Source organism: Leopardus geoffroyi, chromosome X (assembly GCF_018350155.1).
Source record: "Leopardus geoffroyi isolate Oge1 chromosome X, O.geoffroyi_Oge1_pat1.0, whole genome shotgun sequence".
Taxonomy (NCBI): Eukaryota; Metazoa; Chordata; class Mammalia; order Carnivora; family Felidae; genus Leopardus; species Leopardus geoffroyi.
The window spans coordinates 70536799-70560168 of NC_059343.1; the positions used below are offsets into that span (position 1 = coordinate 70536799).

The 23370-nt window shown below is 37.6% G+C and overlaps 1 protein-coding gene and 1 pseudogene across 2 annotated transcripts in view; one reads left to right on the plus strand and one right to left on the minus strand.

Annotated features, from left to right (window-relative positions):
* Positions 1-23370, plus strand: part of LOC123594530 — a 414794-nt gene that overhangs the window by 116441 nt on the left and 274983 nt on the right. The gene's annotated exons all lie outside the window — the stretch shown is intronic.
* On the minus strand, positions 130-23103 carry LOC123595179 (annotated as a pseudogene).

Genomic DNA, 23370 nt, shown 5'->3' on the forward strand with positions numbered 1-23370 from the left:
ATGATAGTAACAACAGCAACAAAATATATTGAGGAGAACTAAGTAAAAAGTATTTGTCTTCACACTAAGAACCTAAGTATGATGAGACAGAATGTACTCAATTTAATAATTTTATGGTCCAAAGTATAGTTACTGAATTGCTTTGGAATTGCTACTATTAAGAGCTGCCTGCAATGTGGGAAAAAGTGAGTCAAGTGGGATCTTTTCTTCTCGTACACCAAATATCCAGCTGGAAACATCTGGATGACTAATTGGTTCACTTTTCCTGGGTACTATTTAATTTTGTTTCTGTAAAAGTTCTAGCACCTGATCTTTTTTGGCTCTGGGCTTTTGGATGTCACAATAGTTGGATATATTGTCACCTTCTTTCTCTTCTGTATTGTCTAAGCTGTGCATGTGTGTGTGTGTGTGTGAGAGAGAGAGAGAGAGAGAGAGATGGTTATATAATGTCCAAGTTATTTTTTGTTTCTGCTAGAGTATGAGTTTCTAGACAATTTTTTAAAAATTCATTTGTTTATTTATTTATTTATTTATTTATTTATTTATTTATTTATTTTACATTTATTTTTGACAGACAAACACAGAGGATAAGTAGGGAAGGGGCAGAGAGAGAGGGAGACACAGAATCTGAAGGAGGCTCCAGGCTCTGAGCTGTCATCACAGAGCCCGACATGGGGTTGGAACTCACAAACACTGAGATCATGACCTGAGCTAAAGTCAGATGCTTAACCAACTGAGCCACACTGGCGCCCCTAGATAATTGTTTAATGTTTATTTATTTTTGAAGGAGAGAGAGACAGAGCACGAGGGGGGAGAGACAGAGAGTGAGGGAGACACAAAATCCGAAGTAAGCTCCAAGCTCTGAGCTGTTAGCACAGAGCCAGTGTGGGGCTGGAACCCACAGACCACAATATCATGACCTGAGTAGAAATCCGACACTTAACTGACTGAGCCACCCACGTGCCCCAAGAGTTTCTAAATAGTGGGAATTTTTTCTGTTTTTGTTCATTTTTTGTAAGGAGTATATCTCTTTACCAGGAAATTTTTTATAAGTAATTTACCATTGTCTTAAAGATGTGTTTTTGCAAGTGAGAAGAGTTTGTAAGTGAATAGACAGAAGGACTATTAAAACATGAATGTATTTCAGCAAAGAGATACTGATTTTTTAATTTATAGTCACAGAACTTAGAAAAGCTACAATTACTATATGAAAATATATTCTTTATAAGGTGTATTTTCTTTTGCAAGTTTGGCATTTCACACCAGGGAGTCAGGCTCAAGGTACACAATTTAATATATTCAAAAGATTTAGTTGAAGTAGAATCACTTGCTTACCCAATTAGCCTTCAAAGTAGAGGGCTAAACATATTTTCTGAGAACATTTTCAGGAATTCACTTAGTAGTGCTCTCTCTCTCTCACACATGTATGCACGCACACATACACACCACACACAAACAAATATGGTTAGCAACAGCAGGTTTGAAATGGACACTTAGAGATTCTTTTGTAAATTCCCCTCTAGGCAATCATCTTAGTATAGATTGTTTATATACAAGTGCACAATTTATGGATTTTTAAAAATATGTCATTAAAATCCTTGGTGGGATTAAATTGGATGCGTAAACATTCAATTAGAAAATTTGATTATCCCTTATTAGCAGACAGATATGTTGAAGATAGCCTAGTTGTAGAAATTCTCTGTTTAATTACTTTTGAGGAATGATATGAGCTCTGTCATGAATTTTGACATTTGGAGAGATTCATATATCTTCTGTTTTCAATCATTTTCAACCTGCTGCTACAGTATATTTTTTTAGTGTCTAAAGTAACTCCCAATAGGATAACAGTATATTTTTTTAATGTCTATAGTAACTCCCAATAGGAAGAGACAAATATATTTACAATTGAAAACTTTTGTCAAGTTTAGAGTTCTCAAGTAAAATATTTCCAAAATGCTATTTCTTTTTTTAATTAATTTATTTTAAATTTGATTATAATTGTCATACAGTGTTACATTAGTTTCAAATACACAACATAGTGATTCAACAATTCTATACATTACTTGGTGCTAATCACATTAAGTGTACTCTTTTTTTCTTTTAATTTTTCTTTAATGTTTATTTATTCTTGAGAAAGAGACAGCATGAGTGGGGGAGACAGAGAAAGAGGGAGACACAGAATCTGAAGAAGTCTCCAGGCTTTGAGCTGTCAGCACAGAGACTTGACACGGGGCTCGAACTCACAAACCGTGAGATTATGACCTGAGCCGAAGTTGAAAGCTTAACAGACTGAGCCACCCAGGTGCCCCTTGATAGGTGTACTTTTAATCCCTTTCCCTGTAACACCCATCCCCCAACCCACCTCCCCTCTGGCAACCACCAGTTTGTTCTCTATAGTTAAAAGAGTCTGGGGGATTTTGGTCTCTTTTCTTCTTTGTTTGTTTTGTTTCTTAAATTCCACATATGAATGAAATCATGTGGTATTTGTCTATCTCTGACTGGCTTATTTCACTTAGCATTAAAAAACATGCTATTTCAGTTAATCCTATCTTGGGCCATCCTGTTCAATCTACAGATACTTCTGGTTGTTATAGATTGTTTCTTTATGTGTTTTTAACTCAAGGACACACTATTGGACATGCATTCAATTGGTTGAGGGTGTGGCACCTGGGAGAAATCCCATCTTTAAATTATTCAGAATTGGAATTTAGACTTCAGATTTAGAATTTATGCTCTAGAGTCAGTCTGGCTAGGTTTACATTCCAGATAAAAATTACGAGCTATGATGTTGCACACATTACTCAGTGGCTCAGAGCTTCTCTTGTTTTATCTGAAAAATGGAGATCACGACAATGCTAAAATTGTTGTAAATATTACCTGAGATAATTAGCTTTCGTTTTTATATATAGTGCTGAATATTATCTGTAGTTGCTATTTCTCTCCTTCTTCCATCTCTTCTTTCCACTCCATTGGCACTGGCACTCCCTCTCCTCCTCCTCCTCCTCCTCCTCCTCCTCCTCCTCCTCCTCCTCCTTATTCTCCTTCTCCTTCTCCATAGTAGTATTGGCTCTAACTCACAGTCTCCTGGCTCTCTGTTCCAATCCACACTACAAAGTTTATCCATAATAATCTTTCTTTGGCATTATCCTAAAACAACCTTGTGCAAAAACCTAACTGATTAAAATAAGACTGCTATTATTAAAGTTTCTTTGTTGGGGCACCTGGGTGGCTTAGTTAAGTGGCAGACTTTGGCTCAGGTCATGATCTCATGGTTCGTGGGTTGAAGCCCCATGTTGCAGTCTGTGCTGACAGCTCAGAGCCTGCTTCAGATTTGGCGTCTCCCTCTTTCTCTGCCCCTCCCCCGCTTACACTCTGTCTTTCTAAAAATGAATTAAAATGTTAAAAAGTTCTTTGTTAATTTGATGCTTCTCTTTTTTTTTTAAAAGGCTTACCTTTAATGCTAGTTCTCCAATTCATTTTCCAACATTACTGACTTTTTAATTTTTTTTTTAATGTTTGTTTATTTTTGAGAGAGAGAGAGAGAGAGGGACAGAGTTCAAGCGGGGAGGGGCAGAAAGAGAGGGAGACACAGAATCTGAAGCAGGCTCCAGGCTCTGAGCTGTCAGCACAGAGCCTGATGCAGGGCTCAAACTCAGGGACTGCAAGATAGTGACCTGAACCAAAGTCAGACACTTAACTGACTGAATCACTCAGGCACCCTGCGGCATTCCTGACTTTTCTACTTTATTTCAGGCAATTAAATCCTCCTGCTGTTGTTGGTCAAAAACAATAGGTGTTAAGAATAAAAAGAAAAGGAGGCCGGCCATCTTGAAAAATTGTGATGGTGGGGCGCCTGGGTGGCGCAGTCGGTTAAGCGTCCGACTTCAGCCAGGTCACGATCTCGCGGTCCGTGAGTTCGAGCCCCGCGTCGGGCTCTGGGCTGATGGCTCAGAGCCTGGAGCCTGTTTCTGATTCTGTGTCTCCCTCTCTCTCTGCCCCTCCCCCGTTCATGCTCTGTCTCTCTCTGTCCCAAAAATAAATAAACGTTGAAAAAAAAAATTAAAAAAAAAAAAGAAAAATTGTGATGGTAACAATAAAAGCAATAATATTATCAGCTTACACATATAAGCTTTACCATCTGCAAAATACATATGTGTGTGTGTGTGCATGTGCGTGTGTGTGTGTGTGTACAGGCTTACAAAATGCTTTACAGATACTTTCCTAACTTTTCTCATTTAGACAGGGGCAAGAATTTGTATGAAGGAATAAACATACATAAATAATATATGAATTTGTGGGTATTTGGACCATGAAGAGTCTTTTTTTTAAAATAATACAATAAGCCTTAGAACATATAGATAAGTATATTCAGAATTGATGACAAAGTCCCCCTAGGTATACAAGAGATAACACTCTTCAACTAGGAGTTTGTAAGGAGGGATTATCCTAAGTAAAAAAAAAAAAAAAAAAAAAAGAGTTTGAGCAAGGAACAGAGATTGGAGAGCACTACATGTGTTTGAGAGATAATGAAAGGCTATAATTTTTCTGGAAGGATGTAAAGAAAGGACTAGCCTGGAGTGTCATTGTAGGTGTCTGTAATGCTTTGGATTTCTATGGATAGAAGTTGTGGAGGGTTATGGTCTAATACAGAGAGTCCTAACCCCTTGATTCTTAAGACCTGAACAGACTACTGTTGGGCTTTGTTTAAAAAGTCATTTTATAGATTTATTTCCCCTCATGTTTTGGTTATCACCACACTTAACAGAGAAGAAAAAAGAAACATCATTACCTTTCCTTTCATCACATGTCAAAGTATTCAAGATTCTTATTATCCTTGGATGTTGTGCCCTTTTTAGATGGCAGGGGTTTTGTATTTACTGCTTTCTGCATCTATGTACTAAAGTCTAACTGTTTTTTGTTATTTTTTGTTTCTAGTCAAATTAGTTAACATACTTGGCTTCAGGAGCAGAACCCAACGATCTATCTCTTACATATGACACCCAGTGCTCATCCCAAAAAAGTGCCCTCCTTAGTACCCATCACCCATTTAACCCATCCTCCCACAAAGACATAAAGTCTAAATGTTTTAGCAGAATGAATGACAATTGACTAAGCAAAATGAAATTATGAAGCGGTGTCGTGTTAGTAAATGTTCGACTATTGTTTGGAAAAACAGGCATGAAAATAATTTAATTATTTTAAATATTTAAAATAAAAATAATTTAAAATAAAAATAAAATAATTAAATGCATGGTATTCTTTACTGTAAATTCCATATAGTCAGTTGATTTCCAGAGAATACTTTTATTGATTTTTTTAAACTTTTTATTTTAATTTCAGTTAGTTAACATACAGTTTTATATTAGTTTCAGGTTTACAATATAGTGATTCAACAACTCCATGCATCACCCAGTACTCATCACAAGTGCACTCCTTAATCTGCATCATCTACTTAACATCTCTCCCCACCCCCCTCTCCTCTGGTAGCCATCAGATTGTATCTATAATTAAGAATCTGTTTATTTTTTTTTTGTTTTTTGTTTTTTTTTAATTTTTAAATAGTTTTTATTATTTTTTGTAATTTTGAATCCTCTTTAATGACAGATTCATATTATACTTACATATGGACATTAATTTTACTTATAAAATATATCTCATATTTAATTAGTTAATAGACTAATATACTAATAATACAGAGTAAATTTTATAAAGTTAGTATGTAGTAAATTTTATGAAGTTATGTCAGTTATTAACCAACTACTGTTGTGATTTTTATAATAACTAGCTTAAAAAGAACTTCAGGCTTTTAAAAACTATCTGGTTGGCTAAATGGAGCAGAAAAGTGTTAACAAGCACAGTATACTAGCACCATTTATTACAAGTTTACTATATACCTGACACGATCTTAAATACTATGTGTACCAGTCTTAATGAATCTTTACAACAGTCCAATGATGTAGCTTCCTTCCAGCATCTTCATATATAATGATGCTTCCCTAGTAACTATTTATATTTGTGTGTGACAATTCATGCCACACATCGTAAGGATTATACTTATCTATTTTTTCCAGGGAGTTGCTAACCAAATTGCTATTTAGTAGTACTGGAGTTGGTTGACTGAGGCCTGCATCTTGATTAAAGCACAGTAGGAATGCATCTTCCACATTATATATAGAAATAACTTATAAGCTTAGCTTCTGTAAATAAATGAATGAATGATTCCTGTTACTATGTTGAAGCATGTAGGATACAGGGCTGAGTCACAAAATTTACAAGTATTTCAAATGTCAATGAGAGAGATGAATTAAATGAAATTCTTGTTGCACATGGAAATACAAACTCATTACCAATTTGAAGATTTGTACAGGTTGTAAATTCAACTTTAAATTCATAGATTGCAGTAAGGAGCAAAATCTTGCAGTGTTGTACACATTTGTTTTTTTTCACTGCATAAAACATATCAGTTTTCCTATTAGTTGAACTATTGTTGTAAAATCCAGGCTGGTGATATCATGGGATTACAGATTTGATTTCAGATATTCTTTTTTTTTTTTTCTTTTTTAGTTGTGAGAGGACTGGTTTCAACTTTGTTATTTTTTTAAATTTTTGCCAAAATTTTTACTTAAATTCCAGTTAGTTAACATACAGTGTAATGTTACTTTCAGGTGGAGAATTTAGTGATTCATCATTTATGTATAACACCCTGTGCTCATCACGACAAGTGCCCTCCTTAATACCTGTCACGTCTTTAGCCCATCCAGCAGCCCACCTCCCCTCAAGTAACCCTCAATTTGTTCTCTATAGTTAATACTCTGTTAATTGGTTTGTTTCTCTTCCCCCCACCATGTTCATTTCTTTTATTTCTTAAATTCCACATATGAGTAAAATCATATGGTATTTGTCTTTCTCTGACTTATTTTTCTTGGCATAATATTCTCTAGCTCAATCCATATCATGGCAAATGGCAAGATTTCATTCTTTTTTATGACTAGTAATATTCCACAGTATATGTATGTATATAAACACTTGGGCTATTTCCATAATTTGGCTATTATAGGTAATGCTGCTAAATCATCAGGGTATATGTACCCCTTTGAATTAGCATTTTTGTATTCTTTGAGTAAATACCTAGCAGTGCAATTGCTGGATTGTAGGGTACTCCTTCATCCTTGTTAGATGCTCTGCATCTTGGAAGATGGCAACAAGCAGAGTGGGGATGATGGCAATAAAGTGAGCCAGAATCACTCGAGCAAAGTGTCACCATTTTAGGTTCAGGAATTCTTCCATGATGAACTGGCCAAAATAGGTTACTGTCATGATGGAGCTCTGTCCTGCAGCCAGGATCCCCACTGCCCAGATGTATAGTGCAGCAGACCCAAGTAACATCTCAGTACAACACCTCCTTTATAGATGCCCACAGCCAGTGTTGAGTTATCATCAGGAAACTCAGTGTGGGGATTGCCGTTATTTTTACAGACTGCAACCACCTAGTTTTTTTTTTTTTTTCAAAAAGTGCTTCAGCAAAGACAGACAACAAAGATGTTGATGATGAAGGAAACAAAGGGAGCAATGCAAGATTAAATGAAAAAGTACATATTAGTTTCTTGAACTTCATGCTTATTGGCTTATTTTACCTTTCTGGACTTGACTAAGGCAGAATGCAGGTACATATTGTGTGTCATGATGACAGCTTTCACGATGCCCACAGCCTGCTCAATCTGTGGGAGGTGACATCCTGAATAGGAGGGCAGGAATATGCCCTTGAGTACCTGGCTCTGGCTGGGTTTAACTGTAACATATATCCAAATGTGAGGGCCATAATAGTTATGAGAAAGTCTAACGAATGCTTATAGCTTCCATAAGCCATATTTGTCCAGAGAAATGCAAAGATATCTGCAATGGTGATGAGAACTCCACCCCATAGAGGATACCTTCCTATAGACAGAAGATTGATGGAAATGGCTGATTCAATAATTTCTTGCATATCTGAGCAAAAAATAGCCAACTCCACCATTAGCCATAGGATAATTTATAAGATCCTGAGATACTGATGGTGACACACTTCAGCAACCCCATGACCACTTTCAATCTAGCTGCAAGGTGCTGGAGCAGGAGTCCCATGATGGTGGCCAACAAAAGAACCCAGAACAACTTAAATCTAGCCACTGCTCCAGACTGCAAATCAGATTCAATGTTTCCTGGATCCAAGTAGGCAGTGCTCATGAGAAAGTTGGGTCCCATGAAAGCGCAGAGTTTATGAAAGTTAAAACAAGAATACTATTCCTCAGGAATGGTGATCTTCCCATCAAAGTAGGTGATGAATGACTCTTGTGAGTGCCTGGTGGACTGGGGAAGAAACACATTATTGTAGACATGGCTGAGGGTACCAAGACTGGCAGACACCCCATGGTCTCCAGAAGCATCATCATCAGACATCTTTTTTTTTAAAGTTTGTTTGTTTGTTTGTTTGTTTGTTTGTTTGTTTTTGAGAGAGAGAGCATGCAGGAGGAGGAGAGAGAGAGAATCTCAAGCAGGCTTCTCACTGTCAGTTCAGAGCCCGACTGGGCTCAAACTCACAAACCATGAGATCATGACCTGAACTGAAACCAAGACTTGGATGCTCAACTGACTGAGCCACCCAGGCACTCCCATCATCTGGCATCTTCTAATCAGTACCTAACACCACAGTGGAAGCCTGAATTCCCAAGTTCTTAGAATAACATTCAGCTCTGCAAGCACCTGACAGGATCTCCCACAGCGCCCACTCCACATCCCGGAGCTAACACCAACTCTAGTACTATGTTGAAAAGGAAGGTCAAGAGTGGACATCATTGTCTTGTTCCTGATTTTAGAGGAAAAGCTTTCAACTTTTCAATGTTGAGTAAAATGTTAGCTGTGGGTTTTTCACATATAGCCTTTTTTAATATGGAGATATGGTCTTTCTATGCCCAAAGTTTTAAGAGCTTTTGACAAGAAATAATATTGAATTCTGTGAAAAAACTATCTGTACTTATTGGGAGGATCATATGATTTAATACTTAATTTATAACTTTGGGCTTAGTAACTTTGGGCTTAGTTTGTTCTTCTAATTCCTTGAATTATACAGTTAGAGTGTTTATTTCGTATCTTTCTTTTTTCCTTAAAGTAGACATTTGTTACTATATGCTCCCCTCAGTACTACTTTTGCTGTATCCCAAGGATTTTAGTATATTGTGCTTTTATTTTTGTTTGTCTCAAGATACTTTCTGATTTCCCTCTTGGTTACTTCTTTGATTAATGGTTCATTCAAGAGTATGTTTTTTAATTTACATATTTTTTAAAATTTTTCAGTTTTCCTCCTGTTACTGATTTCTAGTTTCATACCATTATAGCTAAAGACGATACTTGATATGATTTAAATCTTTTTTGAATTTGTTAATGTTTGTTCTGTGGCCAAACATATGATCTATCTTGAAGAATGTTCTGTTTATACTTGAGAATTTATTTTCTGGTGCTGTTGGACAGAATGTTCTGTGTATGTCTGTTTAGTCCATTTGGTTTATAGTGTTATTTAGGTCCCCCATTTCCCCATTAATTTTCTCTTAATGATCTGTCTAATGATGAAAGTAGGATATTGAAGTCTTTTACTATTATTCTATTGTTGTCCATTTCACCTTTTAGTTCTGTTAATATTTTCTTTAAATAGTTCAGTGCTCCAATATTGGGAGCATATATATTTATAATTTTATATTATTTTGATGAATTGATGCCTTTCTCACTATATAGTATCTCTTTTTGTCTCATAAAAATTTTGACTGAAAATATTTTATCTGACATAAATATTACCATTTCTACTCTCTAGGTTACTGTTTGCATGGAATATCTTTTTTCCATCCATCCCTTTACTTTCAGGCTATTTTTAAGTATCTTAGAGGGATCAGATTTAGGAACTTGTTTTTTAATCTATTTAGCCACTCTGTCTTTTTTCCCCACTGATTATTTTTTTATTTTTTTTATTATTTTTTTCATCATGATAAGTGTAATTCTTAATTCCCATCACCTATTTTACCCATCCCCCCACCCACCACCTCTCTGGTAAATATCAGTTTGTTCTATATGGTTAAGAATCTGTTTATTGATTTGTCTCTCTCTATCTCTCTTTTCCTTTGCTCCTTTGTTTCATTTAGTAAATTCCACATGAGTGAAATCATGATATTTGTCTTTGACTTATTTCACTTAGCATTATGCTCTCTAGTTCTATCCATGTTGTTGCAAATAGCAAGATTTCATTCTTTTTTGGCTGAATAATATTGCATTATATATATATATATATATATATATATATATATATATATATACACACACATATATACCACTTCTTTATCCATTCATCTATGGATGGGCACTTGGGCTGCTTCCATACATTGGCTATTGTAAATAATGCTGCAAATAAACATAGAGATGCACATATCCCTTTGCTTTGGTGTTTTTGTATTTTGGGGTAAATACCCAGTAGTGCAATTACTGGATAATAGTGTAGCTCTATTTTTAATTTTTTGAGTAACCTCCATATTGTTTTGCACAGTGGCTGCACCAGTTCGCATTCCTACAAGCAGTGCTAGAGGGTTCCTTTATCTTTGCATCCTTGCCAACACGTGTTTCTTTTGTAGCCACTCTGTGTCTTTTGAATGGAGAATTTAGTACATTTATATGTGAAGTAATTATTGATACGTAAAGACTTACTATTGCCATTTTGTGAATTGTTTTCTGGTTTTTTTAGTTATTTCATTTCTTTATTCCTTTCTTTCTGTCTTCCTTATAATACTATGCTTGTATTCTTGTCTTTTTATCTTTTGTGTATCTAATGCAGGTTTTTCTCTTTATGGTTACCATGAGGCTTACATAAAATATCTTACAACAGTATATTTTAATCTGATAACAACTTACATTCAAATCACATATAAAATTGGTACACTCTTACATTTCCTCACCACATATTTTATGCTACTGATGTCACACTTTACATCTGTCTATATTCTGGCTTTAGTAAAAAAATTATCAGAGTCCAGAGTGGCTGCACCAGCTTGCATTCCCACCAACAATGCAAAAGACATCCTCTTTCTCTGCATCCTCACCAACATATGTTGTTGCCTGAGTTGTTAATGTTAGCCATTCTGACAGGTGTAAGTTGGTATCTCATTGTGGTTTTGATTTGTATTTCCCTCATGATGAGTGATGTTGAGTATTTTTTCATGTGTCAGTTGGCCATCTGGATGTCTTCTTTGGAGAAGTGTCTATTCATGTCTTTTTCCCATTTCTTCACTGTATGGAGGCTCCTCAAAAAACTAAAAATAGAACTACCCTACGACCCAGCAATTGCACTACTAGGCCGTTATCCATGGGATACAGGTGTGCTGTTTCTAAGGGACACATGCACCCCCATGTTTATAGCAGCATTGTCAATAATAGCCAAAGTATGGAAAGAGCCCAAATGTCCATCGATGGATGAATGGATAAAGAAGATATGGTATATCTATACAATGGAGTATTACTCAGCAATCAAAAAGAATGAAATCTTGCCATTTGAAACTATGTGGATGGAACTGGAGGGTATTATGCTAAGTGAAATTAGTCAGTCAGAGAAAGATAAACATCATATGACTTCACGCATATGAGGACTTTAAGAAGCAAAACTGATGAACAAAGGAAGGGAAACAAAAATAATATAAAAACAGGGAGGGGAACAAAACAGAAGAGACTCATAAATAGGGAGAACAAACTGAGGGTTGCTAGAGGGAGTGTGGGAGGGGGGATGGGCTAAATGGGTAAGGGGCACTAAGGAATCTACTCCTGAAATCATTGTTGCACTATATGCTAATTTGGATGTAAATTTTAAAAAAATTAAAAATAAAATTAAAAAAAATTAGAGTCTATAGTTGTTTTGAATATTGCTTTTTAACTTTTATACTAGAAACAAACGTGATTTACATAGCACCATTAAAGTATTATGGTATTCTGGCTATGCATTAATCCCTCTGCCTGGGTGTAGCAGAAAAATTTGGTATTGGCTTTGCTTTGAGTGTGATCAGCATAGCCTGCCTGCATCTTGGTTGAGTACTGCTGGTTGCACAGCTTCTAGGTATTCTTGGCAGTCCTTAATAAGGCCCAAGAATCACAGTGGTTGGGGCTATGTTTCAGTTCCTTTGTGGGAACAGGATGGGGAGGAGCCACTCCAGGCAACTCCCAATTTTTTTCAAGAGGTTTTTGGGTCAGGAGGGGTCAGAAGATATTCTCAGCCTTCACTATGAATGAATCTCTGCTTGGTTATAGCAAAGGAACACTCCATGCTCAGTAGGGACTGTTCTGGGGGTGATCATCTCTACCCACTCACTTCTCAGCTTGAACATTTTTGTTTACTCAGCTTTCAGGTGCTTTCACCAGTATCTTTGCCCAGATGGGTCTGGGAAACACTCTAACCATCAGATGGGGCTATGACTCAGCTCCTTGCCTGTGCATAGGCAAACCAAACTCTAGGACCAGCAAAACTCCTTGTTTGAAGACCTGAATCAGGAATATTTGCATCCCAGTGAGTTCCTTGGTCAGAGTGTGTCACTGACTTGATTCTGCAGATGCACAAAGCCTCTTGGTTGGGATTACTACTTGGGCACTGTAATTATAAACTTGATCTGTCAAGATCCATGTGCTGTATACTTCAAGCCCCTCTCCCTTCTCCTTCGCAGATTCACAGTGGCTGAGCCTTGAAGATTCCCCTGTAATTTCTATAGGGCGAGACTAGACTACAGGCTTCCATGAAGTTACTCAAAATGCTGAGGACACTGGTTGTCTCCTCTGGGCTCCCTTTTCCCAATGGAGAAACTAGAGGCTCAGGGGAGACCTCTCCACATGGTTCTGTGCTGGCCCGTCTGAGGCGCTCTGTGGTTACTGTGTAGCCATTTCTTTTGCCCTTCTAATGCAGTCTGTCTTGGTCTCTTGGTGAAGGGGGATGCTTCCACCTGACCCCTGTGTTCTAGGAACCTCTCAGTGGTGTCTTGTTCATGAGTAATCATTAGTTGTTCTTGTGAGTGGGAGCAAAGTCAGGAATGACCTATGTTACCTTCTTGCTGATATCACTTCTCAATTGATAGAGTATTCTGAATTTGACTATATATTTACCTTCACCAATGAGTTTTACACTTTTATATGTTTTCATGTTGTTACTTAGCATTCTTTTATTTCAACTTGAAGGGCTCTCTGAGATTTATTTTAAGGAGGACTGTGGTGATAATCTCTCTTACCTTTTGTTTTGGAATATCTTTTTGTCTCATTAATTTATGAAGGTCAGTTTTGCCTGGTATAGTATTCTGAATTGTCAGTTTTATTTTTCATTCAGCCCTTCAAATATACTATCCAACTCTTTTCTAGCATGGAAGGTTTTTGCAGATAAACCCACTGATAACCCTATGATGGTTTCCTACTGTATTGTGTCATTTTTCTCATGCTGATCTCAAAAGTCTCCGTTGCCTTTGCCTTTTAACATTTTGATTATCATGTGTCTCAGAGTAATCTTTGTTAGACTGATCTTGCTTAGGGTTTTGAGCTTTCTGTACCTTGATGTTTTATGACTTCCAAAATTTTGGAAGTTTTCAGTTACTATTTCTTTAAAAAAGCTTTATGCCTCCACTTCTCTTGAGATTCCCATGATGTGATTCTTTATTCACTTTATGGTGTCTCATAATTCATGCAGGCTTTCTTACTCTTTTCTATTTTTTTTCTTTTTGTTTCTTTAACCAGATAATTTCAAATGGTCTGTCTTCAACTTCACTGATTCTTTTGTGTGATCATGGCTGTTAATGAAGCTGTCTGTTGAAATTTTCAGTTCTGTCTTTGTATCCTTCAGCTCTGGGATTTCTATTTGGTCCTTCTCATAGTTTATATTAATTTATTAAAATTATCAGTTTGCTTATCGTTTTCCTGATTTCATTCAGTTGTCTGTGTTCTCTTGCATTTCACTGAATTAATTTAAGATGGTTAATTTGAATTCTTTGTCACACAAATCATAGATCACCGTATCTTCAGGGTTGGTTACTGAAGTTTTATTAGTTTCTTCTAGTGGTGTCACATTTGCCTGATTGTGATCCACATAGCTTTGCATTAGTGTATTTGCATTTGAGGTATCAAACACCTTTTGCAGTTTCATTTATTTTATTTTATTTTTTATTTTTAAAAATTTACTTCAAAATTAGCATATTCTGAAACAATGATTTCAGGAGTAGATTCCTTAATGTTCTTTAACCATTTACCCCATCCCCCCTCCCACAACCCCTACAGCAACCCTCAGTTTGTTCTCCATATTTATGAGTCTCTTCTGTTTTGTCCCTCTCCCTGTTTTTATATTGTTTTTGCTTCCCTTCCCTTTTGTTCACCTGTTTTGTCTCTTAGAGTCCTCATATGAGTGAAGTCTTGTGACTTTTGTCTTTTTTTGACTAATTTCACTTAGCATAATACCCCCCAGTTCCAACCACATAGTTGCAAATGGCAAGATTTCATTCTTTTTGATTGCCGAGTAATACTGTGTATAGATATACCACATCTTCTTTATCCATTCATCCATCGATGGACACTTGGGCTCTTTCCATACTTTCGCTATTGTTGACAATGCTGCTATAAACATTGGGGTACATGTGTCCCTTGGAAACAGCACACCTGTATCCTGTGGATAAATACCTAGTAGTGCAATTGCTGGGTTGTAGGGGAGTTCTATCTTTAGTCTTTTGAGGAACCTCCATACTGTTTTCCAGAGTGGCTGCACCAGCTTGCATTGCCAACAACAATACAAAATAGATCCTCTTTCTCCGCATCTTCGTCAACATCTGTTGTTGCCTAATAAGTTGTTAATGTTAGCCATTCTGACAGGTGTAAAGTGGTATCTCATTGTGGTTTTGATTTGTATTTTCCTGATGATGAGTGATGTTGAACATTTTTTCATGTGTCGGTTGGCCATCTGGATGTCTTCTTTGGAGAAGTGTCTATTCATGTGTTTTGCCCATTTCTTCACCGGATTATTTGTTTTTTGGGTGTTGAGTTTGTCAAGTTCTTCATAGATTTTGGGTACTAACCCTTTATCTGCTATGTCATTTGCAAATATCTTCTCTTATTTTGTCGGTTGCCTTTTTGTTTTGCTGATTGTTTCCTTCACTGTACAGAAGCTTTTTATTTTGATGAGGTCCCAGTAGTTCCTTTCTGCTTTTGTTTCCATTGCCTCTGGAGATGTGTTGAGTAAGAAGTTGCTGAGGCCAAGATCAGAGGTTTTTGCCTGCTTTCTCCTCGAGGATTTTGATGGCTTCCTGTCTCACATTGAGGTCTTTCATCCATTTTGAGTTTATTTTTGTGTATGGTGTAAGAAAGTGGTCTAGGTTCATTCTTCTGCATGTCGCTGTCCAGTTTTCCCAGCACCACTTGCTGAAGAGACTGTCTTTATTCCTTTGGATATTCTTTCCTGCTTTGTCAAAGATTAGTTGGCCATACGTTTGTGCATGCATTTCTGGGTTCTCTATTCTGTTCCATTGACCTGAGTGTCTGTTTTTGTGCCAGTACCATACTGTCTTGATGATTACAGCTTTGAGGTATAGCTTGAAGTCTGGGATTGTGATGCCTCCTGCCTTGGTTTTCTTTGTCAAGATTGCTTTGGCTATTCGGGATCTCTTCTGGTTCCATACAAATTTTAGGATTATTTGTTCTAGCTCTGTGGAGAATGCTGGTGTTATTTTGATAGGGATTGAATTGAATATGTAGATTGCTTTGGGTAGTATTGACATTTTAACAATATTTGTTCTTCCTCTCCAGGAGCATGAAATCTTTTTCCATTTTTTTCCGTCTTCTTCAATTTCTTTCATAAGCTTTCTATAGTTTTCAGCGTATAGATTTGTCACCTCTTTGGTTAGATTTACTCCTAGGTATTTTATGGTTTTTGGTGCAGTTGTAAATGGGATCAATTCTTTGATTTCTCTTTCTGTCGCTTCATTGTTGGTGTATAGGTATGCAACCGATTTCTGTGCATTGATTTTATATCCTGCAACTTTGCTGTATTCATGAATCAGTTCTAGCAGTTTTTTTGTGGAATCTGTTGGGTTTCCCATATAGAGTATCATGTCATCTGCAAAGAATGAAAGTTTGACCTCCTCTTGGCTGATTTGGATGCCTTTATTTCTTTGTGTTGTCTGATTGCAGAGGCTAAGACTTCCAATTCTATGTTGAATAACCGTGGTGAGAGGGAACATCCCTGTCTTGTTCCTAACCTTACAGGGAAAGCTCTCAGTTTTCCCCATTGAGGATGATATTAGGGTTGGGTCATTCATATATGACTTTTATGATCTCGAGGTATGCACCTTCTATCCCTACTTAATTGAGTGTTTGTATCAAGAAAGGATGCTGTATTTTGTCAAATACTTTCTCTGCATCTATTGACAAGATCACATGGTTCTTGTCTTTTCTTTTATTGATGTGATGAATCATGTTAATTGTTTTGCAGATATTGAACCAGCCCCGCATCCCAGGTATAAATCCCGCCTGGTTGTGGTGAATAATTTTTTTTAATGTATTGTTGTATCCAGTTAGCTAATATCATGTTGAGGATTTTTGCATCCATGTTCATCAGGGAAATTGGTCTATAGTTCTCCTTTTTAGTGGGGTCACTGTCTGGGTTTGGAATCAAGGTAATGCTGGCTTCATAGAGTTTGGAAGTTTTCCTTCCATTTCTACTTTTGGGAACAGTTTCAAGAGAATAGGTGTTAAATCTTCTTTAAATGTTTGGTAGAATTCCTCTCGAAAAACATCTAGCCCTGGACTCTGTTTTTTGGCAGATTTTTGATTACTAATTCAATTTCCTTACTGGTTATGGGTCTGTGAAAATTTTCTATTTCTTCCTGTTTCAGTTTTGGTAGTGTATATGTTTCTAGGAATTTGTCCATTTCTTCCAGGTTACCCATTTTATTGGCATATAATTTCTCATAATATTCTCTTATTGTTGTTTTTATTTCTGTTGTGTTGGTTGTGATCTCTCCTCTTTCTTTCTTGATTTTATTTATTTGGATCCTTTCCTTCTTCTTTTTGATCAAACTGGCTAGGGATTTATCAATTTTGTTAATTCTTTCAAAGAACCAGCTTCTGGTTTCATTGATCTGTTCTGTTTTTGTTTTGTTTGTTTGTTTGTTTGTTTTGATAGCATTAATTTCTGCCCTACTCTTTATTATTTCCTGTCTAATTCTGCTTTTGGGTTTTATTTCCCATTCTTTTTCCAGATCCTTAAGGCATAAGGTTAGATTGTATAGCTTAGATCTTTCTTCCCTCTTTAGGAAGGCCTGGATTGCTATATACTTTCCTCTTAGGACAGCCTTTGTTGCGTCCCAGAGGTTTTGGTTTGTAGTATTATCATTGTCATTGACTTCCATATACTTTTTAATTTCCTCTTTAACTGCTTGGCGAGTGCATTCATTCCTTAGCAGGATATTCTTCAGTCTCCAAGTATTTGGTACCTTTCCAAATTTTTTCTTGTGGTTGATTTTGAGTTTCATAGTGTTGTGGTCTGAAAATATGCATGGTATGTTATCAATCTTTTTGTACTTCCTTAGGGCTCATTTGTGTCATAGTATATAGTCTATTCTGGAGAACATTCCATGTGCACTGGAGAAGAATGTGTATTCTGCTGCTTTAGGATGAAATGTTCTGAATATATCTGTTAGGTCCATCTGGTCTAGTGTGTCATTCAACTCCATTGTTTCCTTGTTGACTTTTTGATTAGATGATCTGTCCATTGCTGTGAGTGGGGTGTTGAAGTCTCCTACTATTATGGTATTACTATCAATGAATTTCTTTATGTTTGTGATTAATTGCTTCATATATTTGGGTGCTGCCACATTTGGTGCGCAAATATTTACAAGTGTCTGGTCTTCTTGGTCTATAGACCTCTTGATGATGATATTATGCCCTTCTGCATCACTTGATACAGTCTTTATTTTTTTTTATTTTTTTTATTTTTTTAAATTTTTTTTTCAACGTTTATTTATTTTTGGGGGGACAGAGAGAGACAGAGCATGAACGGGGGAGGGGCAGAGAGAGAGGAAGACACAGAATCGGAAACAGGCTCCAGGCTCTGAGCCATCAGCCCAGAGCCCGACGCGGGGCTCAAACTCACGGACCGCGAGATCGTGACCTGGCTGAAGTCGGACGCTTAACCGACTGCGCCACCCAGGCGCCCCCAGTCTTTATTTTAAAGTCTAAATTGTCTGATATAAGTATGGCTCCTCCAGTTTTCTTTTGTTGACCATTAGCATGATAGATGGTTCTCCATCCCCTTATTTTCAATCTGAAGGTGTCTTTAGGTATAAAGTGGGTCTCCTTTACAACAGCATATAGATGGATCTTCTTTTCTTATCCATTCTGTTACCCTATGTCTTTTGATTGGAGCATTGAGTCCGTTGATGTTTAGAGTGAGTACTGAAAGATATGGATTTATTGCCATTATGATACTTGTTGAGTTGGAGTTACTGGTGGTGTTGTTTGGTCCTTTCTAATCTTTTGTTGCTTTGGGTATATACACACACACATACATGTATATATACATATATATATACATATATATATATATATATATATATATATATATATATACATATATATATCTTTTCTCCCCTCAAAAAGTTCCCCTTAAAATTTCTTTCAGGGTTGGTTTAGTGGTCACAAACTTTTAATTTTTGTTTGCCTGGGAAACTTTTCATCTCTCCTTCTATTTTGAATGACAGCCTTCTTGGATAAAGAATTCTTGGCTGCATATTTTTCTGATTCAGCACACTGTATATATCCCAACATTCCTTTATGGCCTGCCAAGTTTCTGTGGATAGGTCTGCTGCAAACCTGATCTGTCTTCCCTTGTAGGTTAGGGACTTTTTTTCCCTTGCTGCTTTCATGATTCTCTCCTTGCCTGAGTATTTTGTGAATTTGACTATGATATGCCTTGTTGATGGTTGGTTTTTGTTGAATCTAATGGGGGTCCTCTGTGCTTCCCGGATGGTGATGTCTGTGTCTTTCCCCAGGTTAGGAAAGTTTTCCGCTGTGATTCGCTCACATAACCGTTCTACCCCTATTTCTCTCTCTTCCTCGTGTGGGACCCCTATGATTCTGTTTTTGTTCCTTTTTAATGAGTCACTCATTTCTCTAATTCTTAAATAGTGCTCTTTTGCTTTAATCTCCCTCCTTTTTTTTCCTGCTTCATTATTCTCCATAAGTTTGTCTCTATATTCCTGATTCTCTGTTCTGCCTCATCCATCCTTGCCACCGCTGCATCCATCCATGATTGCAGCTCATTTATAGCATTTTTTATTTCATTCTGGCTATTTTTTTACTTATTTTATCTCTTCAGAAAGGGATTCTAATCTATTTTCGATCTCAGCTAGTATTCTTATTATCATGATTCTAAGTTCTTATTCAGACATCTTGCTTGTATCTGTGTTGGTTAAATCCCTGGCTGTCATTTTTTGTGCCCTTTCTTTTGGGGTGAATTCCTTCATTTTGTCATTTTGAAGGGACAAAAGGATAAGTAGGTAGAAAAATTGTAATTAAAAATTAAAATAAAAAAACTATTAAAATTAAAAATTAAAACACACGCATACACACAAAAGTCAAATAGATGATGCTAGATCCTAGGTGTGTTTTGGTCTGAGTGTTTAAAGTGGTTTGACAGATTAGAGAAAAAAAGAAAAAAGGTGAAGAAAAAAAAGGAAATCGTTTGAAAATTTGAAAAAATGAATACACTGAAGTAGACTAAAATGAGATGATGGGGGTAAAATAGAATTTGAAAAAATATACACAAGTCAAGAATATAGTAGAATGAAATTAAAGAAAAATATTTTTAATAAAAATTAAAAATAAATATGAATTTTTTCATTTTCTGTATTTAAGAAAAAAGAAAAGCAACAAAAAGAAAAACAAAGAAAAGAAAAAAAGAAATCATTTGAAAATTTGAAAAAGTGAATGCACTGTAGTAGATTAAAATAAAATGATGGGAGTTAGATAGAATTTGAAAAAAATTACATAACAGCAAAAAAATATAGTAATAAAAATTAAATAAAAATATTTTTAAAAGAGATCGAAAGTAAAAATGAATTTTTTCTCTTTCTGCATTCAAGAAAAAGAAATGAAAAAGACAAAAAAAGAAAAGGAAAAAAAGGAAATTGAAAATTTAGTCTACTCAAGTAGGCTAAAATCAAATGATGGAAGTAAAGTGGAATTTGAGAAAATGTACACAAAAGTAAAAAATATAGTAATAAAAATTAAAGACAGATATAGTTAATAAAAATTGAAAATAAAAATGATTTTTTTCTTTTTCTGTAGTCAAGAAAAAGCAAAGAATTGTAAAAGAGGAAAAGGAAAAAGAAAAAAAAAAGAAAAAAATTGAATAGATGAACCTCCTAACAGATTGAAGTAGGACTGAAATTGCTTTGTTTTCCCCAGAAGTCAGTCTATGTAGCCCTTTATAGTCCATAAGCTAATTCAGCTGTGAGGCTTGTGTTCTTGAAGAGCGAAGTTGGCCCAGTTGAAGAGCGAAGTTGAAGACCAGTTGGCCCCACTGGTGGGGCTCAGTGTAACAGCTCCGCTCTCCACTAGATGGCCCTGCTAGCCTAGTGGGGTGGATTGTTGCAGTGCTCATAGGTGCTTATATGCATGCGTGGGAGCAGTGAAAATGGCACCACCCAGCTACCCAGTCTGTTCTCCTGAATCAGCAATCGTGCACTGGTCCTGTCTTCAGCTCTTGTCCATCCCCTGCTTTTTCACTCTCCGTGACCAGGCCCCAGGCAGTACCTCTCCCCCAAGTTTTGTCTGAGATGCAGATGCTTTCCCTGGCCCTCTACTTCTGAAGGACTGCAGCTTTGATTCGTTCCCCCCCTCTGTGGGAGGGTCTCACTGAGCAATGGCCAAATGAGCAATGACCAAATGTCGGCTGCACCCAGGAATGCCCGCTGGACCCTGCTGTTGCCAGTGCCCCGAGACTGTGGCCAGGTGCCAGCCTGCCCCAGCAAAAGTTCACGAGACAGTGTAGCATCAGCTTTTCAGGGATTATGGAAAATCACAACACACATCTGGTACCAGGCTTCACCCTCAAAGACCTTGCCCCAGCACCAGGGAATGTGGTCGCCTTCCGGGGTCTGCTGAGACCAGGTGGCTTCAACAGTCTTTACCAAATGTCCTTCCAACAGCAGAACCGCTTGTCCCCATGTGGCCTAAGAACCTCTCAGACCCCACTCTTCCTGGGGATTCGCCCTTCCCAACAGAGCACCGCCAGGTATCGAGCTGCAGAGTTGCAGCCTTTGCACTCCCCTTGTTCACAGTCTTGATGGAATTTAAACCCTCTCCTTTCTCCTTTCTCTTCTATCCCTTTTTAGTTTAGTCCCTGTGGCTGTTTCCAATTTTCCACTTTCTCTCCAGCTGCTTTTGGGGAGGGGTGCTTTTCTGGTATGCTCCCCTCCTAGCCTCCATCCTCTCTCTGCCCACAAAAGGGGTTCCCTACCTTTTCCAGCTTCTCATTCCCCAAGTTCAGCTCTCTGCACCGCTTACCTACTGAATTCTGTGGTTCAGGTTGTGCATATTGCTGTGTTAATCCTCCAATAACTTTCTAGGTGTGTAGGATGGTTTAGTGTTGGTCTGGCTGTATTTCATGAATGTGAGACACAACAAAAAGCTTCCATGCTGTTCTGCCATCTTGGCTCCTCCCACCTTTTGCACTTTCTAAGACTGGTCCATAGGTAAAGACCTCCTGTTAGTTCCCCCTTCTGATACCATTATCTCCAGATTCACAGTTGCACTGTGTTGGAGCTAATTATGAAACTGTCTTTAGGTCTACAGTGCATTCCACCATTGATTAAGCTTGTTACCAGGGGCTCTGAATAGCATGGATTATGTCTCTGGTAGATAAGTGTACCTTTAGTACATTGTTCAGTAGGGTGGCACTGGGACAAGGATCTGCTTCAGGGTCAACAGCTGGTTCCTCAGAGAATGGGCCTATTGCCAGATGTGCAGACATTTGTGACTTGTGCTAAATCCCTGGGAGGGACTGTTTCTGGTCATTCTATGGATACCTGCATGGGAAGAACTGGCCCTAAGCTATGGTTGAGAAGGTTTGGAACTGAGCCCTGTGGCTGTTTCAGGTTTCACAACCAATATTGAGGTTTGCAAACCTCAATATTTTTGAGACATGGGTTTGAATATTTCCCAAGGTGGGCACGACTGTTCCCTGACTGTAATTGGAGGGGCTGGAGCCTAGTAGAGGTCTGTTTCAGGTACTCCTGAGGGATATACATGTGCGTTGCCCACCTAATCCTTATGCTATAAGGACTGCTCATAGACTGAAGCTGAGAGGGGTTGTTACTGAGTTTAGGCGCCTTTTCAGGATCTACAGGAGCATAGACAGGAGTGTCTCTCACTGGGTTCCTGAGACATTACTACTCATGAACTGTGGCTAGTAGGGGACAGAGCTGAATAGGGGACCCTTTTAGGATCCTCGGGGAAACAAACTGGTATATCTCTTGCTGGGTCCCTGGGCTAGCATGTCTGCTGGTGGACTGTGGCTGGAGCCAGGTATAAGGACCATTTTAGGATCTGGCTTGTAGACAAGATTGTCTCCCAGTGGTTCTCTGGGTTAACAGGAATGCTTGTAGATTGTGTCTGGAAGGGGGTTAGAGCCATGTATCTGGACCTTTCTAGTATCTCCAGGGTTACATACATGAGTGTCTCCTGCCTGGTACCATGGCTGGCATGTCTGTTGGTAGACTGTGGTATTGATGGGGATAGAGCAAAGTATAGGGCCATTTCAAGATCTCTGGGGTTACAACTAGGAATATTTCTCACTAGGTGCTACCAGGACTGTTTGCAGACTGAAGCTAGAGGGGTCTAGAGCCATTATGGAATCTACATTTAGACTGAATTTGGTGAGCTTACCTCCAGGGCTTTCAGACTGAAGCCAAGAGGCACTGGAACTGGTTCACTAGCCACTTCAGGATCCACACCCAGGACCAACCTCTGTATACCTATTACACAAAGCACAGATGGGCATGATTCCTTCTGACCCCTTCGCATATGGTACTGTTGCCCATACCAAAGGTAAATACAGCTTTAGCCAAGTCCTCAGAGGTATATAGCTAATTCTGTGTCTGAAGTCAGAACTGTTTGATGATTCCACCACCTGGGTGTGGGCCTGCCTTTTGCCTCCTCAATATAACTCTTGTAGGTCCTGGACTGACCTGGGTTTCATAATGTTCTGTCTGCATCACAAAGCTCCCATAAAGGCAATCTTGTCCGTGGATATATATAAAATAATTGTTGATGAAGTGGTATATGAGTGAA